A 24,737-nucleotide genomic window follows, 5' to 3' on the forward strand; every position below is an offset into this window, starting at 1 on the left:
AGGCACACACAGGGCTGCAGCCTGTGTGTCCCTTCCCTTTGGGACCATCCCTTCATGCAGAAAAGTTCTTCCACCTGGGTGGTGAATCCCAGAAATCCTGGAACATCCTGGAGAGCTCCTTCCAGCTGTGGAGCAGGAGGGGAAGGGAGGCTCTGGGGTATTTGCTCAGGGTTGGCTGCACCAGGAAACCCCAAAATTCCTCAGCCAGGGTTGTCTGAGCTCCCTGGGCAGTGCTTTTGTGGGACAGGATTCCTGGAGCTCCATTTGGCACTTGTGAGTGTCAGTAACCAGAAATAAAATTAACCACAGTGAGACTCTCCTGTGTCCAGCCTGGTGAGTCAATAGTTAATAGTTAATAGTTAATAGTTAATAGTTAATAGTTAATAGTTAATAGTTAATAGTTAATAGTTAATAGTTAATAGTTCCTGCTGGGCCTTGCCTTTGGCAGCTCTTCCCTGCAGCTTGGTGGATGAGCTGCTGCTGGGAAAAGCTCCCAGTGCCCAGGAAAGCCTGTGAGGAAGGTGTTGGTGTCTCTGGGAAAGGACAGGACTGGGAGAGGAGCAGCTGTTCAGCTGGAAGGGAACCTGAAAACCCTCAAAAATCCTCCACAATAGCTGGAGAAGAGCCAGGAAAATGGGGAAAGCAGTGTGAGATGGAAATGAGACAGAACAGGGAGGAGGGAATGAGAGGAGCTAAAATCCAGGATGAGGGGGGAAAGGGACACTATGTGTGATTAATCAGCAGCATTTGCATTTGGAGGTTGACAAGGCTGTGGTGGAACACCCTGAACTAATTTGGACATTTCTAAAAGTGCTGCTGCCTTTGCAGGGGCTGTGGGGCAAGGATGGCTCAGCTTTTGTGCAAGGCAAGACCTGGCAAAGCATTTTCTCTCTGGCACCCCCAGGAAGCTTGTTGGGGTCCAGAAAGCACTGGCTGCCACTTGCAGGAGGTGTTAAACCACACCAGGCTATTCTTCCTTTCTTCTCCCATCAAGCAACAATATTTCCAGTGTGAGGTGAGAGAAAATCCATTCCCAGCTGCCAGCTCAGAGCGGATTTTGTCCGTGTTTATGCACTCAAGAAGAGGAAAAAAACAGGAAAAAAAATTAAAAAATCCAACCAAACCTAAATGCAATAATTGAGGAGGAAATTGAGCTGAAGAATCCTTAAAATAGCAAATTGGGCTGAAAAGCCCCAGACAGCCCCTGTGCCAGGTTTCCCTCCTGCTGTGCTTCGTGTTGGGGATGTGGTTAAGCACCTTGAGCTTGGAGGTAGAAGTTTAAAATAATAAATGAGCTGGGCAGTGGAGCTGAGGGGGGTAAATTGGGAGAGCCACGTGCCTGTTTTTATGGGATGCTGCCGTGTTCAGGGAAGGCACAGGGGGGTTGGTGCCTTACTGAAGGATCCCATTCATCTCCTCTGGCAGGGCCATCGCTGATCCCCAGGGCGAGGATGAGCCTGGATGAGCTGTGTGGGCAGCCCAGTGCAGGGAGGCACAGCTCCTTCCTTCCCAGGTAAGATCCTGCCTCACCTGGGATCTCAGCACGAGGGGGGATTTGCAGCTGGAGATGGTGATTTGCACAAATGACTTTGCATTTCAAAGGCTCAGTCTCCCCTTCTCTTACCAATGAAAACTGGGAGTAATTGTACACGTTGCCAGGAAAAATCCATTTTATTCCCAGGGGTGTAAATTAATTGATTCAGCCCAGGAAAAGGACCTGGGCACTGTTACAAGGAGCTCTCTGAGGGCTTTCTCTTGGTGTATGGGTCTGATCAAAAATGCAAATAAGTTCTTAGGAGGGGTAAGGGACTGGAAAGGATGAGAAGTAAAATGAAAATATAACAGTCATGATGTGAGTAGTTCTTCCTTCTCGAAATACAATATAAAATACTGACTTCTGGTCCCCAAAATGTTCTTGTGACTCTCCTGGGTGAAATGAAAATAGTGACCAGGGGCTGGGAAATGCCCCATCAGCACAGAGTGAATGGCTGGTTTTGCCATGATGAGATTCACCAGTCCTGGGGCAGGGGAACTGAAGCTCTGCCTCTACCAAAAACGTGGGGATGTGAAGCAGCTGGGTCTGAGCTCCACCCTCGAGGTCACAGCCTGAGCTCTTCCTCTCCTGCCTGGCTTTGGTGGCTCCAGCTTGATGATGTCAGGGCTGCACGGGGGGGCAATGTGTCAGGAAGGGACTCACCCTCTCCCCTGCCCTCTCCTCTGACTCTGTTTTGGATCTCTTTTGTATCTTCTGAAGCTTGGAGAGCTGCTGTGACAGACTCACCACGTGCCCTGGCACCATTCCCTTGGTGTGGGGTTGGTGTAGCTGCTCACATGGGCTGGGTCATGCTGCTCACTGGATTTAGAGGTGGGATATCACTTTTTTCCCACTGGACAGGGAATATGGATGAGCTTTTCGCTGTCTCCCCTAGTGCTGGATTGATGGGTTCTTCCCAATCAACAGGGACTGTAATTCTCTGCTGGCAGGGCCCCAGTCTGTCCGTGTTGCTCCTGCTCTCTCCTCCTTTGCCACATTTTTGCTGTGATTTCTGGTCTTCTTACCCAAGTTTTCAACTTGCCAGAGGTGTGTGAGGAAATGTTTAGTGGTGGGTTGTGTTATGGGGAAGAGATTCTCTCTGGGAACATCCACAGTGTAAATCTGGCTGCCCCAGGCTGAAGGGATTATTTAGGCTGTGGTCAGAGCTGAGCATTCCCGAGGGATGTGCTGCTCCTGGGGGACTGGGTCTCTCTGGAGCTCCTGGAGGACTGCAGCAGTCTCAGACAAAATGTGGAGGAACTTTACCTCAGGTGAAGCCCGGAGCTGCTGGGCTCCCAGCTGCGGTGCCAGATGGGGTGGGGAAAGCTGGGGACTCACAGCCAAAGGTGGAGGTTGTGGATGTGGTGCCCTAAAAATCTTTGACTTGTACAGCTCTGAGAAATGGGTCCTTTCTGCATCTCAGTTGGAACTTCCAACCCCAGGGCGCCCTTCTGGTTTTAAGCTGGCCGTGCCTCAGTTCTCCATCTGCACAAGAATAAATTCCACTCTCTTGCAGGGCTGCTCTCAGGCAAATGAATGTTTGCAAACCACTTAGATACTGTGATAATAAATGCAGTGAAAGCCCAGGAGAAAATTAATAGCTCATTATTTAGGCCAGGACTTCAATAGCATGCCATGCCCAGGACACAGGACTACATATTGAAGGATGGGGATAAAGAAAAATATTGAATAGCTGCTCATTAAGAGAGCACTATCCATCTGCTGTACGAAAGGGGCTTTTTCCTACAGGAAAAAAAGTGCTCCATGATCTTATTATTCCACTGTGTGCTGTGATGCACCTGTACAAGGGGACTGGGCTGGATTCTGGCATTTTTCAAGTGCTCAACTGCAACCTGAGCACTCTTCTAAGAGGGGGGTTGGCTTTAATTTACAGCAAAGAGATAAAAATGCCAGTAGATGGCACTCCAGAATATGGAGCGTCAATGCTGGCTCCAGGAGAGCGATGAAATGTGGTGGTGTGTGCCACAAATGGCTTCCCTGCACTCCTCCGCTTCCACCCTCTCCTGGCTCCAGCTTGGTGCACAGAGCAAAGGGAAAACAAGTGGGCGAAGCAGCAGACGTTGTTTAGGTGGTCTCTGTGCTCTCCTTTGATCTCAATTTTGTTTCTACCCTTTGGGCCTAAATTACTTGTCTGGGAACCCTGGGCTCAGCTCTCCTCAGCTGACCCTTTTTTTACGCTTTGCTTACAGCTTGTCTGTAAAATGAGATGAGAACTTAATTTGAAAGCAGCAGTTAATTGACCTAAATAAGCTAAGAACCTTCTGTTGGCTTTAATGTACACAAAACCTGCATAACCCTGGCTCTCCTTAAATGTCCTGTGGAGCAGAGTGGTTTTGCTGGTGCATTTTCAGGCTGCTGCTGTTTGCTGGCGGTGTTTTGTGGTGTGGAGGTGTCTGGAGAGCCCTGCCCTGGGGAAGCTGTCGTGCTCAGCGCTGATGGGCAGGGATGGGGAGGCAGCACCAGCCTGGAACAGCTCCATTCCACTGGGACAGACAGATCAGGGCAAGGAAATCAGGAAAGGGTCTGGCTACAGACACTGCTGGAAAGCAAATCCTAGAGCTGCAGGAAGGTCTCTTCACATCTGCTTCCATACTTGATCTGGGCACAGAGTCCTGTGCAGGCAGATTTCCTCTCCCCACGTGTTGTTGCAGGGCTGTCAGAGTGAGGGAGGAGCAGACCCATTGCTGGAGGTGTCAGGTGCTGGAAAAGCACCTGCTTTTCCAAATACAGCCTAAGGCTGACCTTTGAGAGCCACGATAACCCTTCTGATCTGCTCCCTCCTCCCTGCTGGGTGTCAAACCCAGGCTGCCCCTCCTCTGCCCTCCCCATCCACTGCTCTCCCTCTGTGCCTCCCCAGCCTGTCTGAGCCCTGCTTTGGGAAAACCAGTCCCAGTGTGAGCACACAGCTTCTCCCTGAGCAAGCAGGAGCTCTCATGCTGGCTTAGCTTGATTCAGGGCTGCCTGGAATAGCTGAAGCCAGGAGGAGGAGGACTGTGTCCTCACCTGTATCAGTGCAGGGATGTCAAATGCTTTTTGGCTGGATTGGCACCATTTTCCTAATCCAGACAAGTTGTTGGACTAGGCTGGGGAAGTGCAGAGAAGAGGAGGGGAAGATAAAAGGCATTAGCTTCCAGCTCAGCTGCCTGGAACAGTGTGGAGCTGGCTCTGGGCATTGGCTGGGGATGAGGCACCTCGGTTTTCACCTCTGAGGCTGCTGAAACCCGCTGGGTGAGCTTGGTCAAGACAGGAATCAGCCACTTCCCTTCTCTGGGCTGCAGTTTTCCTCTTGGAAGACCGGTCAGACAATAGCCTGGCTCCCCTGTGAGAGCTCTGGCAGCTCTGTGACCGGGATTTCCCTGCTTTCCACATTCCTCAGGTGGAACACTCGGGGAGAACGGGCTGGGAATGAGACAGTAAAATGAGATTATGGATTGAGATATGAGCACATGGCTGGGTATGGCTTTTCAGGAGTGTGCTTTCCAGCAGGGCTGAGCTCCTTAGGTTCTGGCAGGCTCTGGGGGATGGCAGTGGCAGCTGGAGGCCTGTGGTGCTGGGGGAGTCTCTTGTGGCACAGGCTGAGTGTGCTCAAGTTGTTGGTGGCATTGACTTGGGTTCAGGGTCAGAATGGGTGAAGTGGTTTGAAAAAAGAGATAAATGTGTCCAGGAATAACCAATTCAGCAGTGATTTGCTGTCTCAAAGCCCCTCCTTCAGTGCAATGACAGCGGATGGCTCTGCTCATCCAGGGTGTCACGTGCCATTGAAGAATTGCCAGTGCTCTTCTAAACTGGGTGGGAGAACAGAATTCTGGAATATCCTGAGTTTGAAAGAGCCCTGTGAGGATCAGAGTCCAACCCCTGGCTCCAAACAGGGCAACCCTGAAGCTGAGCCATGTATCCAAGAGGGTTGTACAGACTGTGTTTGAACATGGCTGGGGGCCATGACCACCTCCCTGGGGAGCAATTCCAGCACTTGATCACCCTCTCAATGAAAACTTCTTCCATCACAGCCAATATGATCTTCTCCTGATGCAGCTTCAAGCCAGCTTTTCCAGCCTCTTGTCCCTCATCCTACACATCCATCCAGGTTAGCGCAGTCCCGGGTGCAGAATGTGGAAATTGTTAAATTTAATTTGATTCCTGATTGCCCAGAGCTCTGCTGTAGCAAGATCTCTCTCCATAAGGCTGTAAGGTCTCTCCTCTGCCTTCAAGGGAATCAACTGGACCTCCAAATATAACACTGTTGGCAGCTTTACTTAGTGTTCCACTCCTCTGTGCAGGTAACTGATAAAACACAAGAACATGGGCTCTGTAATCGAGAGCAGCCTTGACGGGCCCCCAGGCAGATGTTACCCCAACTGCTGCTGGAGCCTGACCCTTCAGCAGCTGTTTTGTACATGTCTAGCTGCCTGCTGGATGTCCAGAAGGTTCCTGTGAGAGACAGCATCAGGAGCTTTGCTAAAATCCCCAAAGCCCACACCCACTGCATCCCCCTGCCCACTGGGAGGGTAATTTTGTAATAAAAGGATATTCAGGGAGTGTCAGGCCTGACTGCCCCTTCATCAACCTTGGTTTTGTCCACTGACTGAATTGTCTCTCAAGTGTTTTTCAATAACTCCTGGAATGATCTTCTCCATAATTTCACCAGGCACTGATGTGAGACTGACAGGCCTATAATTACCAGGGTTTTCATTCTTGCCCTTTTTTGAAAATTGGAACGACATTTGCCAGCTTCCAGTTGACTGGGAATGCTCTGGGTTCCCAGGACCATTGATGGATAACTGTGAGAGGGCTCACAACAACATCAGCCAACTCCTTCTGTCTCCTGGGATGAATCTTATCAGCCCCCATTGTCTCAAATGCATTCAGCTGCAACAGCAAATCCTGCACAATTTCAAAGCTAACTGCGACCTCATCACTCCCTGAGTCAGGATCCTCCAGCCTGGGGGCTCCAGGGATCCCAGGGCGGGGTGGAAAAAGAGGTGAAGGAGTTAAATGTCTCTGTTTTATCTTCATCCCTTTTTGTGAGGTGACCAGACACCAGTGGTGGGGGTTTGGAGGGGAAGGGAGCACAGACCCCGGGCTGAGAGGGGTTCTGGGGGTGCCTTGAGCTAAACTGGCAGTGGGGTCACCTCAAAACTGCGCTCTGCTGGGAAATGTGGCCAGGGACTGGCACCTGTTGCTGCAGGGAGACGTCCCTGCCATGGTAATTGAAATAATGACAGCCCACGGCAGCAGAGGGGAAATCGCTGGCCGGGGACGTCGCCTGAGCCAGCAGAAGGAAACAGATGTTCCCCACTACATTTACTCTCTAAGTGAGAGCACAACAGATGCAAAACAGCATTAAAATGGTAGCAAGGCTGTAAATACAGCTTCTAATTACTGCACCAGGTAACGTCAGTCACAACAATCCAGATTTCTCCCCAGGATGCTCGGCGAGCAGGCGGGATGTATAAAGCCTTTTAGCAAATGGATTTGTTGGGTTTTTCCTCTCCCTTTAATGGCACAGAGACAAACTTGCTCACTTAGGGCAGCAGAGTGGAGCGTCACAGCCTTTCTGCCTGGTGTATCTTTGGTACATGGTGCTGAGAATAACCGAGGAGATGGGAACAGATCATCAAACACAGAGATTTGGGGACAGGGAGAGGTGGGTGGAGGAAGCTGCCTAGATTGGGAATAGTGTGAACAGGAAGGGAAAGGAAGGAGCAGCAGTGAAGAGTTCTGAGAGACAGCATGAGTGACAGAGGCAGAAAATAGCTCTGAGCTGGGTGGCCCCAGCTGACTTCTCGGAAGTTACAGTGTTTGCTATGGAGAGGAGCAATTTGGGATTCTCCGGGCTCTGTCAATGCCTGAGTCACCTTGGTGGGGACGGAGTAAAAAGCAAGTGATGGAAATATGGAATATTTCCCTGGCTCTCTGCTAACCACTCTGCTCACCAGTCAGCTCTGGGGTTTAGAACTGCTGAGCACAGACTCAGCATCTCTGACACCTGCACAGCACTGGAGCTGCCCCTGCACATTCTGGGCTCTCCCCCTCTACAGTTTAGGACATCCAAATACAAGGGAGTTTGGTTTGATTTTATTTTTTTTTCTTAAACAGGAATCATTCATTTTTCCAGAAGTGACTCAGTTTGGAGGGATTGGTAATGATCTCTTGTGTCCCAATATTATCATTTTTAAGGTGTAAACGCCTTTTCAAAGTGGCTGACACAGCTCTTCCTGCAGCTGGGTGGGCTGTGGCTGCCCAGGTCCCTGTGATCCTTGGAGTCACAGCTGTTGGGTGCTTTGCAGCTCCAGGCTGGGATCTCCTGGACCTTCAGCATTAGCATCATCCTGCTGGGGCTTGGGGCTTGTGGAGGGCCCTGAGCCATGGGACCAGCCTTGGTGTGGAATGGCAGCAAAGCCATGGGATACCTTGGAGAGGAGATGTGCATTAGCACAGACACAGCTGTGGCAGCCTCTGAAAGAGCTGACTGGTGATTCCTGCATTGCTTCAGCAAGTCGGGCAGGTTCCATGGGAAAATATGGATTACAGCAAGATATTTGGAGTCTGGATAGATCATGAAAGGGAGAGGAAAATGCATTTCCTTCACTTCCTTCCTGTAAAAGCTTCTCCAGCTTTGTTACTCTCTCTGCTGTTGGTGGGGATGATGTGTGGGCACCAAAGTGAGAACCTTCAGGATAGTCATGTATTACAGGCAAGTGCAAAGAGCAGTGCCTGCCTGGAGTTTATTTTGGATATTATCATGTATTACAGATATTTCTGGAGCTGATGCTCAGCTCTCCTCTTGCTCCAGAGCTGCCTTGCCCACCCAGCTGCCCTCAACCCTTTGTGTGGAGCTGGGGAGGCAGAAAGAGGTGGCTGAACCTGAGGAGGGCGTGGGGAAGGGTCGGGGTGTGACACTGACAGCTCAGGTCTTCTCCTCAGGACCAAGATTAATGAGAGACTTTTCCTGTTTGGGCTCAGTTGTTTGTTCTTCCTTATCTATATTCCATATTTACAGGTGGTGAGGAGCTGTACACTGGGCTAACAAACTACAAAATGGAGGGACCAAAAATCTCTCCGAGGTCTTTTAAGTGTCAACCCACCCAGTAATGAAATGCCAAATAACTTATTTTCACTTATAACCCAATAACCAAACAGCTGTGTCCCACAATGCAGATTCTTCTATCCAATCACCTAGTATTGCCCAAAAAGCCTAGAAGAGAAGGTGAAGGAGAAGAGGAAGAAGGAGAAAGAAGAAGAAGAAAAAGAAGATGAAGAAGAAAGAAGAAGAAGAAAGAAGAAGAAGAAAAAAGGAGAAAGAAGAAGAAGAAAAAGAAGAGGAAGAAGAAAAAGAAGGAAGAAGATGAAGAAGGAAGAAGAAGAAAGAAGAAGATGAAGAAGAGGAAGAAGAAAGAAGAGGAAGAAGAAGATGAAGAAGAAGAGGAAAAAGAAAGAAGAAAGAAGATGAAGAAGAAAGAAGAAGGAGAAAGAGGAAGAAGAAGAAGAAGATGAAGAAAAGGACAATGCCCTAAATCCTCCATGTTGTCTCTCATCCACTAGTATAGCTAAACCCTAAACTCTCTCACCCAGTGACTTAATATAATTCTAACTTACACACTCCCATTCCCAGTTTCTCCACTTAGTTTTAGGAGCTTTCTCCATGGTCTTCAGGTTAAACCTGGTGGTCTCTCGAGTGTCTGAGCCTGTCAGACAGGAATATTCTCTGTGCCTCTGGCTCCAGCAGGGAAGGATGGTCCTTCTGGCAGCCTGGAGAAGGCAGGGGACAGCCTGGCTGTCCTGCCTCAGGGTGGGACACACCACAGCCCCACGGGAGCAGTGAGGAGCAGGGATGTGCCACCACACACACGAACCAGCGCTGTCACAAAGCAGGAAACAAAATCCCCCCTCTTTCCTCCCAATCAAATTAAGAGCAGAGAGCAGCAGAAAGTGCATTAACTAATCAAACTGTGGTTTCAAACTGATTATTGCAAATTGCCAACCATAACAATCCTCCTAATGGCAGTGATTTAAAAATAAAAAATAATAAAAATAGAGCCTGCCTTAGGCACTGGGCTAACCCCGTCCTTGCTGGTGAGTGAGGGCTGGCTGTGCATCCTGGCTCTTCTGCAGGGCTCGCTCCCTGGCTCTGCAGGCAGATCAGCCCCTAATCTGGGCACTGTGGGAGCAGATGCTTGGCTGGCTGCTGTTTCTGCTCCTTCCACCCTGGCCTGGCAGGGCTGGAGGCAGCGGGATCCTCGCTGGCAGCCGTGGTTTTGCTGCCCAGATGCGGGCAGCAGCCCTGTGAACTTTCCCAGCGGTTTCCCTGGCAACCAAGTCATCCTGCCAGCAGCCTGCAGTGCCAGGAAATAAAACAAGATGACACTACAGCTCCTCAAAAAGAAGAAAAAAATAAAAACAACATGCCAAAAGAACACCAACAACTCTGTGTCCTCTTTTCCACAGCCCACGCTGTTGGCCTCTTCTTCCTTTGGTTAAGCCTCTGTCCAGGGAGAAGCAGAAAGCACTTTGAAGGATTTCAGTCTGCTCAGGAAGATGCTGGAGGGCTGGGAAGTGGCGCCTGTGTAAGCTGGGATCAGGGCCCTGCTCAGATTTTGGACAAGTTCCTCCCTGCTTGTTCCCTGGCCACCTGAGTGGTTTGGCTGTGTGTGTTGGGAGCACCTTGGGAAAAGTTTGAAGGCACCTGAGCTGCCTCAGATCCTGATTTGGGCACAGGTAACAGCAGCAGAAGTCCATCCCTGCCACAAATACGGTGTGTCCATCACTTTCTGGGCTGCCCAGTCTCCTGCTGTCATGGCCAGCCCTGTGTGGCCTCTGTGCTGCCTGCAGTGGATGTGACACCTGAAGAAAGGGCTCCTTTGGCCGTGGTTCACCCCCCAGAGAACTGCTCTGTGGGGTTGGGTGCTCCTGGTTGGTGGTGGCACCATCAGGAACACCCCTAGAAGGTGTGGGAGGTAGCTCCATGTGTTAGACACCCACCTGTGGTTATTTTGGACTGAACCCTGCTTGTTGCCCATAACAGTAGGTCCCAATTCTTTCTTTTGGATGAAGTGAGTTGATCTTGTTGGGGAAAATAGATTATCCTCTCTCTTTGCCTCTCTCCTGCTTTCCAGCTCTTGCCCTCAGCAAAGTGTTTACTCCAAGAGTGTTGGTACAAAATCCAGAGCAGGTGCTTCCCACCCCGTTTCTTTCCAGCTTTTTGAAATCCCTTCCAAAGACATGAGCTCCTACTGAAGTCATGAAAAGTAACTCTGAAGACTAAACATGGCTGATAACAAAAAATTAAATCATTTAGAGGTGTTCTCCTATTTTTGAACTGTATATAGGTAAGCCCTTGAGTAAGATGCACGGCCTTCCTTTGAACAATGCAGAGGTAAGGCAGGGGTGTTTTTTAGATCACTTCTGGATACAGCTGAGTAAGTAGGGATTGGAAATATTGGAAAATGGGATAGAGATCTCTGTAGTGGAATCTCTTGTTCCAAATAACACCTCCAGGGCTCTGTGTGTGTGGACACTTGCAGAGATGCTTTTTCCAGGTTAAAATAGTGCTGGGGGTTGTTTTGTTTCTTAGGCCATGCTGTCTTGGGTTTTTTTCTCCTTTTTGTTTTTTTTCTTCTTCTTGTCAGTTAATACAGAGCATCTGTCTGCAGGTCTGTTTGTCTGAATTTTGCCCATCCCTATGTTCCTTTTCTGAACTGTTTGGACAATTCCTGCAGATTTTACAGGACAGGCTGCTTGTCTACCTCATTTCCTGGTGAAGCAAGACAAGACTTTCCTTACATTATAAACTGCTATTTTTTGAATATAAAACCTGTAATCTCTATGAGGGTCTGCTCCAAGGCAGTTACACTTCCAAGAGTGAAACTTCAAAACTCCTCCTTTTTCTGGGAGACATGAGGTCAAACTGGAGAGCTCCTCTGTTGCACATGTTGAGTAAAGCATGTGCTCATAAAATTTGTTTATCTGAAGCAGTTTTGCTTGGATAGGTCAAAACACTCCACTGGCAGAGCTGTGTTTGGGAACAGAGGTCCTACTTTCATTTGCTACTGATGCATTTGTTTATATCTAATTGGCTTTATTAGTCCAGGAGCTCATAATCACGAGTACTTGTGCCCAGGTTGCCTGATACTTGTGCTCACCCACTGGGGTCAAATATAATCACCATCTCCCTTTGATTACCGTAAACATTTGATAACCTGGCAGTTGGAGAGGTTTTATCACTGTTCTCCAGGGAACTTGTTCCTCTGGCTCAGGAACACCCAGCTAATGTCAAGGAGATAATTTCTATGGAGAAGCTTATCCTGTTTGTACAGGACAAGTCTTGGGACTATAGAGTTACCAGGTAGGTTCTGTTTGTCTCTGGCTGAGCAAAATGTTTCTACAATGGTGTCCTAGGGTGATTTTATGATACTTGTACCCCCAGTTGTTCTGTTTATGCTGGATATTGAGTTCTGCCCCTCTAAGGCCGGTTCTGAGTGCAAAGGTGGAGAGAAGAGGCCGCAGTTTGTTTGCACAAACAGCACTGACTGCTCTGTGCTCCTGGACTGTGCTGTCTGCAGCAGGGACAGCAGGACACAGCTCTCCTTTGGCTGTTTTTTCAGCCAGCTGAGGCAGAGAAATTCCCCAGACTGTGGCTTTTCCTTTTCTTGGAGCTGCTGGGCCCTGCTCTGGGCTGAAGGCCCAGGCAAAGCCCGGGAGCTCAGGCCTGGGCCCAGCGGGGCCGGGCCGCGGCATTTTCCAGCCTGGAGGGGCTGATAAGAGACTGAGCTGAGCTGCCCCCAGACAAGAACTTCTGAATTTGCCACCTCTTCAGAACAGAGAGAGGTTCCATTGTTTAATATGATTCATTTTCCAAGTTTGTGAGTACTTTAATATCAAACAAACAGGTTTTCTTCCACTTTTCCCCAAGGAAATACTTTCCAGGACCAGTTGGAGGAGGAGCCACTCGAATCTGCTTTCTAGAGGGACTCCTTTGGAAGCTTCCTCCCAAATTTGTCCTAGAACAGAACAGATTGCTGCCCTTGTCTGCTTATGTTGAGGGGCACTCAGAGGGTCCCATCCTCCTTTCCATGTCTCTTTCCCTCAGGGGGCCCTGGAGATCCCCCTCAGCCAGGAGGAGAGAATGGCATCTCTCCAGGGAAGGCAAATGAACGGGTTTGGTGACCCTCTTCCAGCACCTGTCCAGCTTTGGGAAGAGCAGACCATTCTCCCAATCATGTCCCAACAAATGTTGTCATTTCCCTGTCACACAGCTCATGAGCTACGTCCTGCTCCCTGCCCAGGGCTGCTTCATGCTGCCTCCTCCAGCTCCCTGCCCTTGGGAGAGAGCAAAAAGACAGATTTGTGAGGAGAAGCTACTCCTGGGAGAATGGCAACGGAGCCATCACTGCTTCTTTTTCCTATTTCTTGTATTCTTCTCCTTCTGTGGCTGTACAAAGAAGGAATAAAAAAGAAAAAAGTGAAGGAAAAGAGAAGAGTTGAGGTGAAAAATCTGAAATAATACAAACTTCTCTGAGTGTACAGGGAAGTAAAGAAAACAATGCCTAAAAAAAATTTGGAATAGTGGTTTATTCTGAATACAGAAAACAAAACCAATGTCTTCATACAGTCTGTGGTATTTTTTCTGGTTTTCTCCTAGCTCCATTAAAACCTCAGTAATATGCAGGAGTCTATTAAAGATTTCCAAGATGAAGCCAAGTTTGGCCGTTATCACAAATGGCTCTTTGGTGGGCTGTATAAGAGGAGTGAATGGTCTCACTGTGATTCTTAGTGGAAACACGCCCCAGTTACAAACCCGCTGTGATCTCTGTTAGCACAACTAACAGAGGCTGCAGGGAGCCAGGGGTGTGCCTGACCCTCCTGCTGGCCTGGACCAGTTCTGCCCCAGGCCCTGAGAAGGCAGAACCTCTGGAGTCCTTTTCTGGGGTAATCCTTTTGATTTTATTTCTGGGAATCCTCAGGGAAATCTGAACCATGACCACTGCTGCTCCTGCAGAGCTCTCCTGGGAGCTGGGGCCCAGCAGCTTTCATCTGCACTTAGATCAGACCATTACCATGTACTTTTCAAGCCTGCACATCTCTTCCCCACGCAGAGAAAGGCTGATGGATGAAGCATTTCTGGCAGTCCTGTGTTAGGACTCTCACCTGTGGAGTGGATCAAGTGCTCAACCTTCCCTTCGAGCTGGATGCAGTGTTGGTGATGGGACCTCCCAGCAAAACCTCAGCACTGCTAAACTGTGCTCCCCAGGGCCAGGATTCAAAACCCATTTGTCTTTCCACTGATTGCAGAGACCCCAAATGCATCTTTTGGATTGATTGATTCTTGGAGAGGGTCTTTTTAATCTATGAGACCAATCCCTCTGTCACTTTGCCCACTGAGAAGATGGGAGAGCCAAATTTAGACCTGAGAATGAGGCTTCTCTGTGGGATAGCAACAAAACCAACTCTGCCTCTTGAAAGTGAAAAAGAGAGGCAGCAAAAGAAGAGATTTTCTGGGATCTGGCAGTTTATACTGTCATTTTCTTTGGTCTATTGCCAAACAGCCACAGTCTGTGCTCGGGGAAAACATGAGGATGAGTCAGTTTTTTGCACCCAGGTTGTTACAGGCCCTTCCTGCAGGCTCTCAGTTAGACTCTGCTCAGTGGATTTGAGTTCCACAACCTCCTGCTGCCCGTGGGAGGACAGGTCTTGGGCCACAGGGTCTGGCCACCTCCACACAGCCAAAGCTCATAGGAGAGGGGAAATTAAAATTTTCCTTGGCTGACGTCAGGAAGAGCTGCCCATCACTGGGCTGAAGGAGCAGCCAAATTCCCCTGCTAGGGACAGTCCCAGGGAAGGGATTGTGTCAGTGTCCATGTGGCTCCTGGTGCAAGGAGCAGGGATGAGGATGCCCAAGGGTCAGTGCTGCTGTCCCAGGGCTCGGCCACCCGGCATCACTGACAGCTTTGGTTTGTGTCAGACCCAATCTCCTCCTGATGGGGCAGCCAGCCCTGCCCAGGGCCTCTCTGTGGCCCTGCTGCCACTGCTGTCCCTTTTGTGAACAAAGTCAAGAGCAGTCCAGTCCAGGAGGGATTTCTTAGGGCTTTTTGTGAGCCCCTAAGCCAGCAAGGCTGCCTAAGAAATGCAGCCTCACGGCTGAGTCACCCTGCTGCATTCAGGTCATGCTGGGCACAGCTGCTGCTCTTCTGAATTATCACCTCCACGGGCTCTGGAAGGGTCAGTGCCCACCCTTTTGTGGAGGGAGATTCTGTCCAGGCCTTGTTCTGACAGCTGCTACAGAGTCTTTTGTGGTTTAGGGGATTCTTTTTAGCTAAGAAGGAAGAATTTTTTTATTATTTTTTTTTTTTAACTAGTGTCCCTGTTAGATTTAATGGCAACCAGCTGGTGGAAGGGGTAATGTGAGCCTGTTAGGATGTGGATGTTTGCACCATCTGAGCCTGTCTAGAAATCCTTATGGAAAGCTCCCTGAGTAAATATCCCTGTAAATGTGGGGAGCTTGAGTAGGTCTGTGTGCCCCCCAAAAGCCACAGCAATGGGTGTGCTCAGACTGCAGGCTCTGCATGTCTGCAGCTGTGCTGGTTCCTCTGAACAAGGCAGCCAGACCTGAGCCTGTGTGGAAATTTTCCAGACTTTTTCATCTATTGCTCATAAAGTTTTGATGAACAGATTGTGATCCAGAGAGCTGCTATTCTCTGCATCATGCAGTAAGTCTGTGGACAAGGACAAAGTTCCTGCCTGGCCGAACTGCTCAGAAAATGTACCAGTTCCTTTTGTGCTTTCTCTGAGCTTTTCTTTTCTGTATGTACAATTGTAGCTGCTGTGGGTAGAAATAAGAAATTATCTCATACAGAGTATGATATAAAATAAAAATAAAAGGAAGGAGGGAAAAAAGGTTTAATTTCTCTGTTCCCAGCAGAGAACTTCATCTGGAATATTTTACTGCAAATAGCAATTCCAGTGGACTTACAAAAAATAATTTTCTGAGCTTAGTTTCTGCTAAAAAGCAGGTCTGAGTGCAAGCTGTTTTTTTAATTAACTAGGTGGTTTGTAATCAATTCTACCCTGCCAGTGACGAAAGTGGCTGATTCAGTGTCATGATTGTGAAAATCCTAGCAGGAAAATGTCTCTATACCCAGACAAAAGAATTCTCCACAAACAAATACTCGTGTCCAAAGCTAATTTGAATGTTAAACACAAAAGATATTAAGAGGTTTTTTCTGATGTTTTACTCTTATTTGGACACTTGTGCTGTTTAACTCTGCAACTACCTGTTTGTTATTGGGCTGAATTAAGCCCTGCTGCATTCGTTAGCATATACAAGAGCTTAGTAATACAATCAGGCACTAATGCATTCATTTTCTACTTGACTGCTCATTCATTGAGATGTTAGTACATAGGAAGAATATGATCAGGGTGACTGTGGGATGAACTAATCAATTCATAATGAATAATCCAAAAATACAGATGTCCTCGGCACAGACTGAATTCAGCAGAGCTGGAGGAGAGCAGCTGGAGGAGACCCCAGCAAGGGAGGGATGTTCAGAGGGATGCCACCCCCTCATTCCTCCCAAAAAAAAGAAACCCAAAAAAGGGGCAGAGCTCACTAGGAGCCAGTTCAAAAGCTGCAAACTGGAGGAGCCTTGGGCTGCACAGACCTGGAGACCTTCAGTGGAGCTGCAGAGATCTTTATTTGCAAGGGCTGGTTGGGGAGACCTACCAGGGTTTCCTCAATGACAACCACTCCTCCTTTCTGTTTGCCTCTCCTCATCCCAGCCCCTGCCAGGAATTTGTCATCTGTTGTTTTGTTGGGTTTTTTTTCTGGTTCTGAGCTGCTTGCTCTTACTGTTTTCACTTTAACGTCTCTCTCGGGAGTTAATTATTACAGATAGTTCTGTGTAATCCTCCTGACTGCAAATAAGAAACCTGAGCTGTGGCCAGAATCCATTTTAAGCTGGGGCAGCACAAACACTTGTACAGCAATCAGAGTGGGTGCAGGTAATTGTATCTGTGTGTCTCAAGTGACAGCAGAGCTTTGGAAAGACACTTTTTAAACTGCTTTAGCAACTCTCATCCAGCTACCTGAAAATGCTGCCTGGTAGGGACTGAGCATTGCCCCTTTATCACCACTTTTCAGCAGAAGATGTGGAGATCAGAAAGAGCTGGATGATGTCCTGAAGGCTGCCTCCATGTGTGCTACAGCTGATCCAGGAATAAGGGGGATGTTTTTGCCCTGCAGTGCCCCTGAATCCTGGCTGCCTCTCATAGGAGTCTCCATCTCTTGCAGGAGAGTTGAAGGCAACTTTTAGAGCAAGGCTGGATGAATTGTTTGCCTTTTTGCAGATTTGCACCCGTCTGCTTTGCAAACCTCAGACTTCCCCTCCACACTCAGCCCTTTCAGTACTGCTGGTGGCTGCTTTCTCACCCTTGGACTAGAAAATGCTCCTTTCCATTTCAGCCCCTAGAGACAGGAAGGTCACCTGGGTTGCTCTGACTGCAAAGTGGATGTGCCTGGAAGCATTTCCCTTCTTGGGTGTTGGCATGTCCTATTCTTGGGAACAGCCAAGATTAGGAGCTGTGCCTTGCAGACAACTCCCATTTCTTACACCCAGCAGTGCTGCACCCCAGTCTGTGCAGTGCCAGAGGAGGGATGTGGCAACAAGGGAGCTTCTGCCTTTGCTTCAAAACCAAAATTCACTCTGGGAATGGGGCTTTTGATGCCCAGGAGCAGTTCAGTGGTGCTGGTGTGGAATGATTCCTGCTGGCAGGGGTTGCTGTGGATGGTGGTGGGGTGATTCATATCTCTGTGATTGTGATGTGTAGGGCTGCCCTGCCCATGCCCTTGTGTGTTACACCCTCAACAGTGTGAACACTCCTGGGTTGCTTTCCTAGAGGGATGAGATTGTGTGGATAAGATTATCCCCCTGGGGAGTGAATTATATCATGCTTCATTCACCTTAAACCAAAAGACTTTCCAGTAAATTCCAAGAAAACTGAAATGCAGGGGTGTATCTGTCCTGTAGGGTGGAGGCTGCGAGGTCAGAGGAATTGAGGGCTCAAGGAGAGAGAGATTCAGTAAAAACAGGGAAAGTTCAGGCAGAGCTGTGTGTGCATCTGAGCGTTCCCCACGCCTGCACCGCTCCGTGTGTGGGATTTTTCCTTCCCCTTCTTTCACCGCCCCGTGTTCTTTATTGTCTCTTGCAGGTAGATCGCTCATTGCCATAAATTTTCTTATCTCTAGTGCTTTTCCAATTATGGATAACAACAGGAAAGCAGTCATTGGTTTCTAAAAGGTCATCAAGATATAGGGCCCGATTGGGAAGGGGATGACTTATGGAGTTGGCTTGTATAAATCTGGGGAAGTTTTATGCACAAGTCAGGTACGAAATGTAAGTGAGATTCATAAAAAACAGAGATTTACACTGGCTTCAGTTAGCAGGAATCAAAATGGTTATGAAAATTTGCCATTCTCTCTCTGCCTGCAAGCTTTAAATGTGTTTTTCGAGTGCCTGTGGTTCTGGGGAAGGGCTGTCCTGCCCCTCTGGGTGATGGAACAGTGCCTGGCCAGAGGATGATCAGGGTGCACAGCAGGAGCCTCTCCCATGCCTTGCCTTGCCAATCATCCAGAGGTGACCTCCTCCACACAGGAGAGGGAATTTGGTCCCATCCAAGTGTTGGCAGCACCAGGTGACAGTGACAGCTGGGGCAGAGCCACTTCTCAGGTGACATCAGGATTATTGCCACTCTCTTTGCACCCACAAAGTCACTGCACATCTATGGGGCTTCAGGCATTGAATTTGTCAGGTTGGTGTGGGGTCACAGCTGGAGACTCCTGCTTTTCCATCAGGTGCTGGGCTCTGCAGAGTGCTCAGCCCTGGGGGCTGTGAGCAGAGGAGACACTTTAATCCTGAGCTGTGGCACAGTGACATCCCAAAGGCTTGTTTGCCTCACAAACATGTGCTGGCAGTGTCCATCACCTCTGTGGCCACTGCTGCTGTCAGGGACAAGGTGACATGGCTGTAGCAGTGGCTTCTGAGCAATCCCAGCAGGGTGGCACTGCTCACCTCGAGTGGTGCAGCCACAGAGCAGGAAATGTCTCTCCCGTTTTGTGTCCTCACTTGTCCCACAGCATCCCCAAAATCAGGTTCTCCTGCTTCCATCTCCTCTCCTTGGCTTTTCTTCTGGTTGCAGGAGTTCAAAAGAACTCCTGTGAAAGCTTTCATGGAAGATCTGCAAACAATGCGCTTCCAAGTGTAAAATTATGTTGTTTGTGCACAATGCAATAAATAACAGGCAACAATTCATGAGACAAGGGGGAGGGCCGCTGAAAACTGCTCCATTTTAGGCTTTTTGCTGAGGTACTGAAGTGAGAACCTCATCAGCTCAGCTAGTGGAGAGTCAGAGGGGAGAGGGGAAGCTCTGCCCAAGAACAACTCATCCTGTCTGGACCTGGATGTCCATCTGGAGATGGTTCTTGCTCTGTTTCCCATGGAGGGATCTGGTTCAGAGTCACCTCAAGTCACATGGGAGGAACGTGGGCTGCAGGGGTGAGCTGAGGGGTGAAGGTACCAGCCCTGCAGAGCCTCAGCAGAGCAGGACATGGGCACTCACAGCCCTCCTGCGAGGCTCTCAGGTCTGCAAGACAGGCCAAGTCCAGCCACAGCATGTGAGATAAAGACCAGGCAGAAATATTGACTTGTAGGTGCCTTTTCCAGACATGCAGCTTTCCTCTTTTCAACAGAAATGCCATGTAGGCACAATTTCCAAAGCTGCTGATGTGGCCAATGGCTGGCAGCAAGGCAAGGAACCAGAGGTTTTGGCAGCTCTGACCATGTGGCCTCTTGGCACCCAAACGTGATGTACAACACAGCAGATCTGTCTGCCCCCTAAAACTGCTTCCAAACCCCCCAAAACTGCTCCCAAACCCCAAAAAACTGCTTCCAAACACAAAAAGTGATTCTGAGTCTGTTCAGGGGGGCTGGAAGCAAAACAAGTTGTTGGGAGCTGCCATGAACCACTTAACCTCCTGACTAATGCACAAAGTCCTGTCTGTCACAGCTGTCTGAACAATACATTTGCCAATTAAGTTAATTCAATCAAATCCCTTGTATCCAATGGAAAGGGCAGAGCAAATCCAGGTGAGGGAGAGAGAACAGAGCCCAAATTCCCCTCTATGTCACACAAAAGCAGAACAAAGGGCGTGTGTTTGTATAAATATTTATGAATATTTGCAGTGTGAAACCGCAGCACAACTGACAAGCCAAAAGCCGGTTCCTGGGATGTGTCCTCCCCAGCTGGGAAGTGATGGAGTGACTTGGGGGACCAGCAGATGCTGTGCTGAGGGCATCACTCCCACTTCTGTGGTCCAAATACGAAAAGGATGTGCTGGAGGCTTGTTGGCCCAGCAGAGGCTGGGCTCAGCCCCTGCTCAGGGATGTGATGCCACTCCCCACTGCCTGAAGCAAATCCTTGTGGAGATGCTCGTGTCCATCTCCTGCTTGGAGGGCAGAGGGATGCTTGTTGAGAGGAAGGTGGGATTTGTCTTTACAAACAAGCTGTGGGTCTGCTGGTAAATAAAACTAGCACTGAGAGATAAAAGAAACAATGGGATGGACTCCACTGATTGATGAATGGAAAAAAGATGTTTGCCTTTACAAACAAACTGTAGGTTTGATGATAAATGAAACTGGATATTGAAAGATGAAAGAAACAATGGGGAAGCACCATAAATTCCATAAGAATTAAAAATTAAGGGGGAGGGTGATACATTAGAGGGGAATCTCAGGTATCAGGCACTCTGGGAAGTCTGTGCCTCTCAAGTGCCTCAGCCAGTGGGGAAAGAGAGAGGGACATGGCCGGGAAATTGGGATAAAAAGGAGGCTGCATCCTCCAAAAACTGGAGAGACCCCAGGGGAATGGCCCATGGCCTCTCTGTTTATTTGAATAAAGTTCCAAGACTCCTCTGTCTCCTTTTTGGACATGAACCTCTGGTGTTTGTGGATTCATTTTCCTGACATTGTGAGCAGGGGTGGCCATCAGCACTCTTGAGTTCCTGTATTTCTCAGTGTTGAGGTTCTCCAGGTACCTCCAGGAGTGTTTTTAGGACATCCACACAGGGATGTGCCCATACAGATCCAAGCACCAAAAGGAGTCCCAAAAAAAAGGATGAAGGCTCGTGGCAAGACTGGAACGTGCAGAATGTCAGAGCTGTGCCTGTTCCAGGGGGGAATGATCAATGCATTTGCTGCAACCACCCCTTTGGTCACAGCCTGCTGTGATGGGGCAGGAAAAACCAAACGAGGCTCTTATTCCCTGACCTCTTCCACCCTGCTGGGGTGGCCCAAGGTCTGCCTGAACACGGATGTGATGCAGCCCCGAGGTGGGGAAGGGATCAGGGCCTGCCCATGGCTGGGCTGCAATTTGGCTCCTGCCAGGGTAAATACATCCAGAGCCATGTGGGGGTCAATCACAGCCAAATCCAGGAGATCCAACCTCATCCAAATTACTGTCCTTACCCCCAGCTCTGAGAAAAGTTTGTGGGAGTGGTGCTGGTTGGAGCATCCCCGAGGTTTCTGTAACACCCTGACAGTGGCTCAGAAAAATTGTCAGTCCCTTTCATTTTTATTCTTTTTAGAATAAAACCTCCGCTTTTAGGTCTTGTTGGCAGGACGAAGAATGGCAAGTGAGCGGAGATGCCTGTTCCAGATTGACACCCGGTGGATGCTGCTGCTGTAATCAGCACTGAGGAGCATTTATCACCTTCTCAGACCCTGATGTGGGGAGCAGGTGTCTGACCTGCGACGACAAAAGCGCGGAGTGGCGGCAGGAAGGGAGGAAATAGATAAGATGTCATATTTTCAGCACGATTTTTCTCTCTTTAATGTTCCTGCAGATTATGGGAAACAACCATGGGATGGGGGATGCCGGTGTTTTATGGTGTCAGAAGGGTTTAAGGTTTTAGGAGTTAAAAAAAAAAAAAAGTGATGTTGGATCTTGCTGTATTATGGGGTATTTATAGGGCATACTAAGTTGGGTTTTTTTTTCAATTTATTTACTTGAGTCAGGAAAGATAAATGGGTGTCTGGATCTGAGTACTTGTATCCAAAGGAAATTGAAAGAAACTCAGTTCTCTTGAACTTGGCCTCCACTTAGGGCAGAAAAATGACACAGAAATGACCCTTCTTAGATTAAAGAACTGCTCACGCCTCAAAGGAGGTGGTAGAAATTAGTCTGTAAAAATCTCTCCTTCTCATATTACCCATTTTCTGCTTTTCTTCATCTCTGCTTTAAAAGATACAAAAATCCACCAACTTTGCTGTGCTCTCTTGCAGTGCCATTTCTGAGCACACTCCTCTGTGTGACCCAGGAATGCTGCTTTAATGCTGACTTCACTCTTCCATCCCTGAATGTATTTCAAGATGGAAAATGGTTTTAACTTTCCTGATCTGCAGTTTTGGGTTTAAAACCTCATCTCTCATTTTAATAATGGTAATAATCCTGTTCTGAGCTGCCTTCATGTTTTCCATCTGAAGAGCTGGCAAATGTCCTCTGCATTTAAGCATCACAACATCCTAAGGGCCAGTGAGTGCAAGCTGCCAGGATTCAGATCCAGTTCACTGCACAAATCAGAGCTGTTTGTGCTTGAAACCTTGTTCTAGACTCATTATTGCAATGTCCAGATGGGAGTGGGGGAACTGAGAGGCAACGGGATCCTGCATTGGGTACAGAGAGCCACAGAGTCATTAAAGCTGGACAAGACCTTTAAAATCATCGAGTCCAGCTGCCAACCCTGTACCACCACCACATTCACCCTAAACCATGGCCTCAAGTGCCACATCCATGAGGGTTTGGAACACTTCCCAAAAGGAAAGTGACTCCACCACTTCCCTGCACAGTCCATTCGAATGTGTTACCACCCGTTCTGTGGGAAAAGGAAAAAGAAAATCAGTGAAAAGATGGAGGAGCATCTCGGTGTCTTTGTGGCAGACTCGTGGGCAGGGAGAGCTGTTTGCAGGTCAGCCTGGTGTGAGGAACGCTCCCTCCAGCCTTTCTGTCCCCACATTTGTGTCCCCACATGCAGGTGAGGTACTGCAGGGCTCTCTGGGAGGGTTTGGTGCTGCTGTTGAGCACTGAGGGAATGGCTTCTGCAAGGAGCAATTTCCTCCTCTGTGGCTTGTTTGATTGATGGAGATTGATTAGCGTTAACTAATCCTAGAGATAATTTGGAGCCAGAGGCTGCACAGCACGTACGATGGGATGGGGCTCTCTCTTCTCTTTGCTAGATGGGAACAACCCAGATTTTTCTTCTGGGGGAAGGAAGGAAGGAAGGAAGGAAGGAAGGAAGGAAGGAAGGAAGGAAGGAAGGAAGGAAGGAAGGAAGGAAGGAAGGAAGGAAGGAAGGAAGGAAGGAAGGAAGGAAGGAAGGAAGGAAGGAAGGAAGGAAGGAAGGAAGGAAGGAAGGAAGGAAGGAAGGAAGGAAGGAAGGAAGGAAGGAAGGAAGGAAGGAAGGAAGGAAGGAAGGAAGGAAGGAAGGAAGGAAGGAAGGAAGGAAGGAAGGAAGGAAGGAAGGAAGGAAGGAAGGAAGGAAGGAAGGAAGGAAGGAAGGAAGGAAGGAAGGAAGGAAGGAAGGAAGGAAGGAAGGAAGGAAGGAAGGAAGGAAGGAAGGAAGGAAGGAAGGAAGGAAGGAAGGAAGGAAGGAAGGAAGGAAGGAAGGAAGGAAGGAAGGAAGGAAGGAAGGAAGGAAGGAAGGAAGGAAGGAAGGAAGGAAGGAAGGAAGGAAGGAAGGAAGGAAGGAAGGAAGGAAGGAAGGAAGGAAGGAAGGAAGGAAGGAAGGAAGGAAGGAAGGAAGGAAGGAAGGAAGGAAGGAAGGAAGGAAGGAAGGAAGGAAGGAAGGAAGGAAGGAAGGAAGGAAGGGAGGGAGGGAGGGAGGGAGGGAGGGAGGGAGGGAGGGAGGGAGGGAGGGAGGGAGGGAGGGAGGGAGGGAGGGAGGGAGGGAGGGAGGGAGGGAGGGAGGGAGCAGGTCTCTCCCTGCTGTGTCACAGTTGGCACCAGGAGATCACTCCCTGCACATCCACAACAGATCTCCACAGCCTTGAAAGTGAACCTGGCAGAACTGGCAGCAGTGAGGAAGAACTCACAAGCCCATCTCTTTCTGTCTTTGATGGGGTGCTCTTTGATGGGATTGCCATGGGACGGAGCCTTTTCGTCTTGTGCTACCAAAACTAAATAAAAACAAGGACAAAATTTTGGAGATGATGGAAATGAAATTAAGGGGGCTGCTTGTCTCTATCAGTAACAACCTTCTGGCTTGTAATCTGAACAGAAATAATAATTTGAAAAGGAAGATAATTGAATTAAACAGGCAACTAAACTGGAGGAATGAGACTTTTGATGAGGAAGGGCAGCTGGGGGAAAAGCAGAGGAGGTGGCAGGGAAAAGAAGCACATCTCTTTAAATTGTCAATCTCTCAGGGCAAGGTTGCTGCAGACATAATGAGTGTCCTAGTGAATTATCTCCTACTTTTATTGTCTGTTGCTACCATGGAAAGATGGGGAGGTGGGGAAACTAACTTTTTTTTTTCTTTTTTTTTCCCCCTTTTTTTTTTTTTGAATTTGGACAGACTTAAAGAAGTGGCATCAAATTTGAAGGGCACCCAATCAATCTGTTGTCCTAGCTGCATGAAATTGTATTTCCTTGCCACTTCATATCTTATTTGCAGCAGCTGGGCTGTAAGTCATTGGTGATAACATTCTTTATTATGCAGCCGTGTTTATGAACTGTGCCTGGAAAGAGATGATAGAAATATGCAGCAATATGCAAAGGGGGGGATGCTGGGGGGAGGGGGAATAAATGCTTGTTGCTAGGGCAACCATGGGGCTATTTTGGGCATCAAATTTTGCAGATGATGAAAAGCATTTTCATGTGATGGTTGGTCTCTCTGGGAAGAGAAGGGGAGAGAGGGCACGCAATAAACGGGAAGATAATATTCAAGAAGGCAGTAATTTAATTTTTTTCATATATAAACACATCTATAGTTTCAGCTGCACTGAAAATGCATTAAAACCAAAGGAGTCGCTGCCTCTTAGTTAGGGGGAAGGAGAGAGGTTTTAAATAACTAAATAGGAGATGGAATGCTGGTGATTTGGGAGGCTTTCCTACATCACTTGGCACAGCCTAAATGCAGCCA

The 24,737-nt window shown here is 48.6% G+C and overlaps 1 long non-coding RNA gene across 1 annotated transcript; it reads left to right on the top strand.

Annotated features, from left to right (window-relative positions):
• Nucleotides 1-384: 384 nt before the first annotated feature.
• On the top strand, nt 385-20,250 carry LOC147649796 (uncharacterized). The gene is made up of 2 exons (XR_015277894.1): nt 385-647; nt 1,426-20,250. It is a non-coding gene; the product is annotated as an uncharacterized LOC147649796 (long non-coding RNA).
• Nucleotides 20,251-24,737: the final 4,487 nt, after the last annotated feature.

This window comes from Cyanistes caeruleus, chromosome 19, assembly GCF_971803275.1.
Source record: "Cyanistes caeruleus chromosome 19, bCyaCae1.hap1.1, whole genome shotgun sequence".
Classification (NCBI taxonomy): Eukaryota; Metazoa; Chordata; class Aves; order Passeriformes; family Paridae; genus Cyanistes; species Cyanistes caeruleus.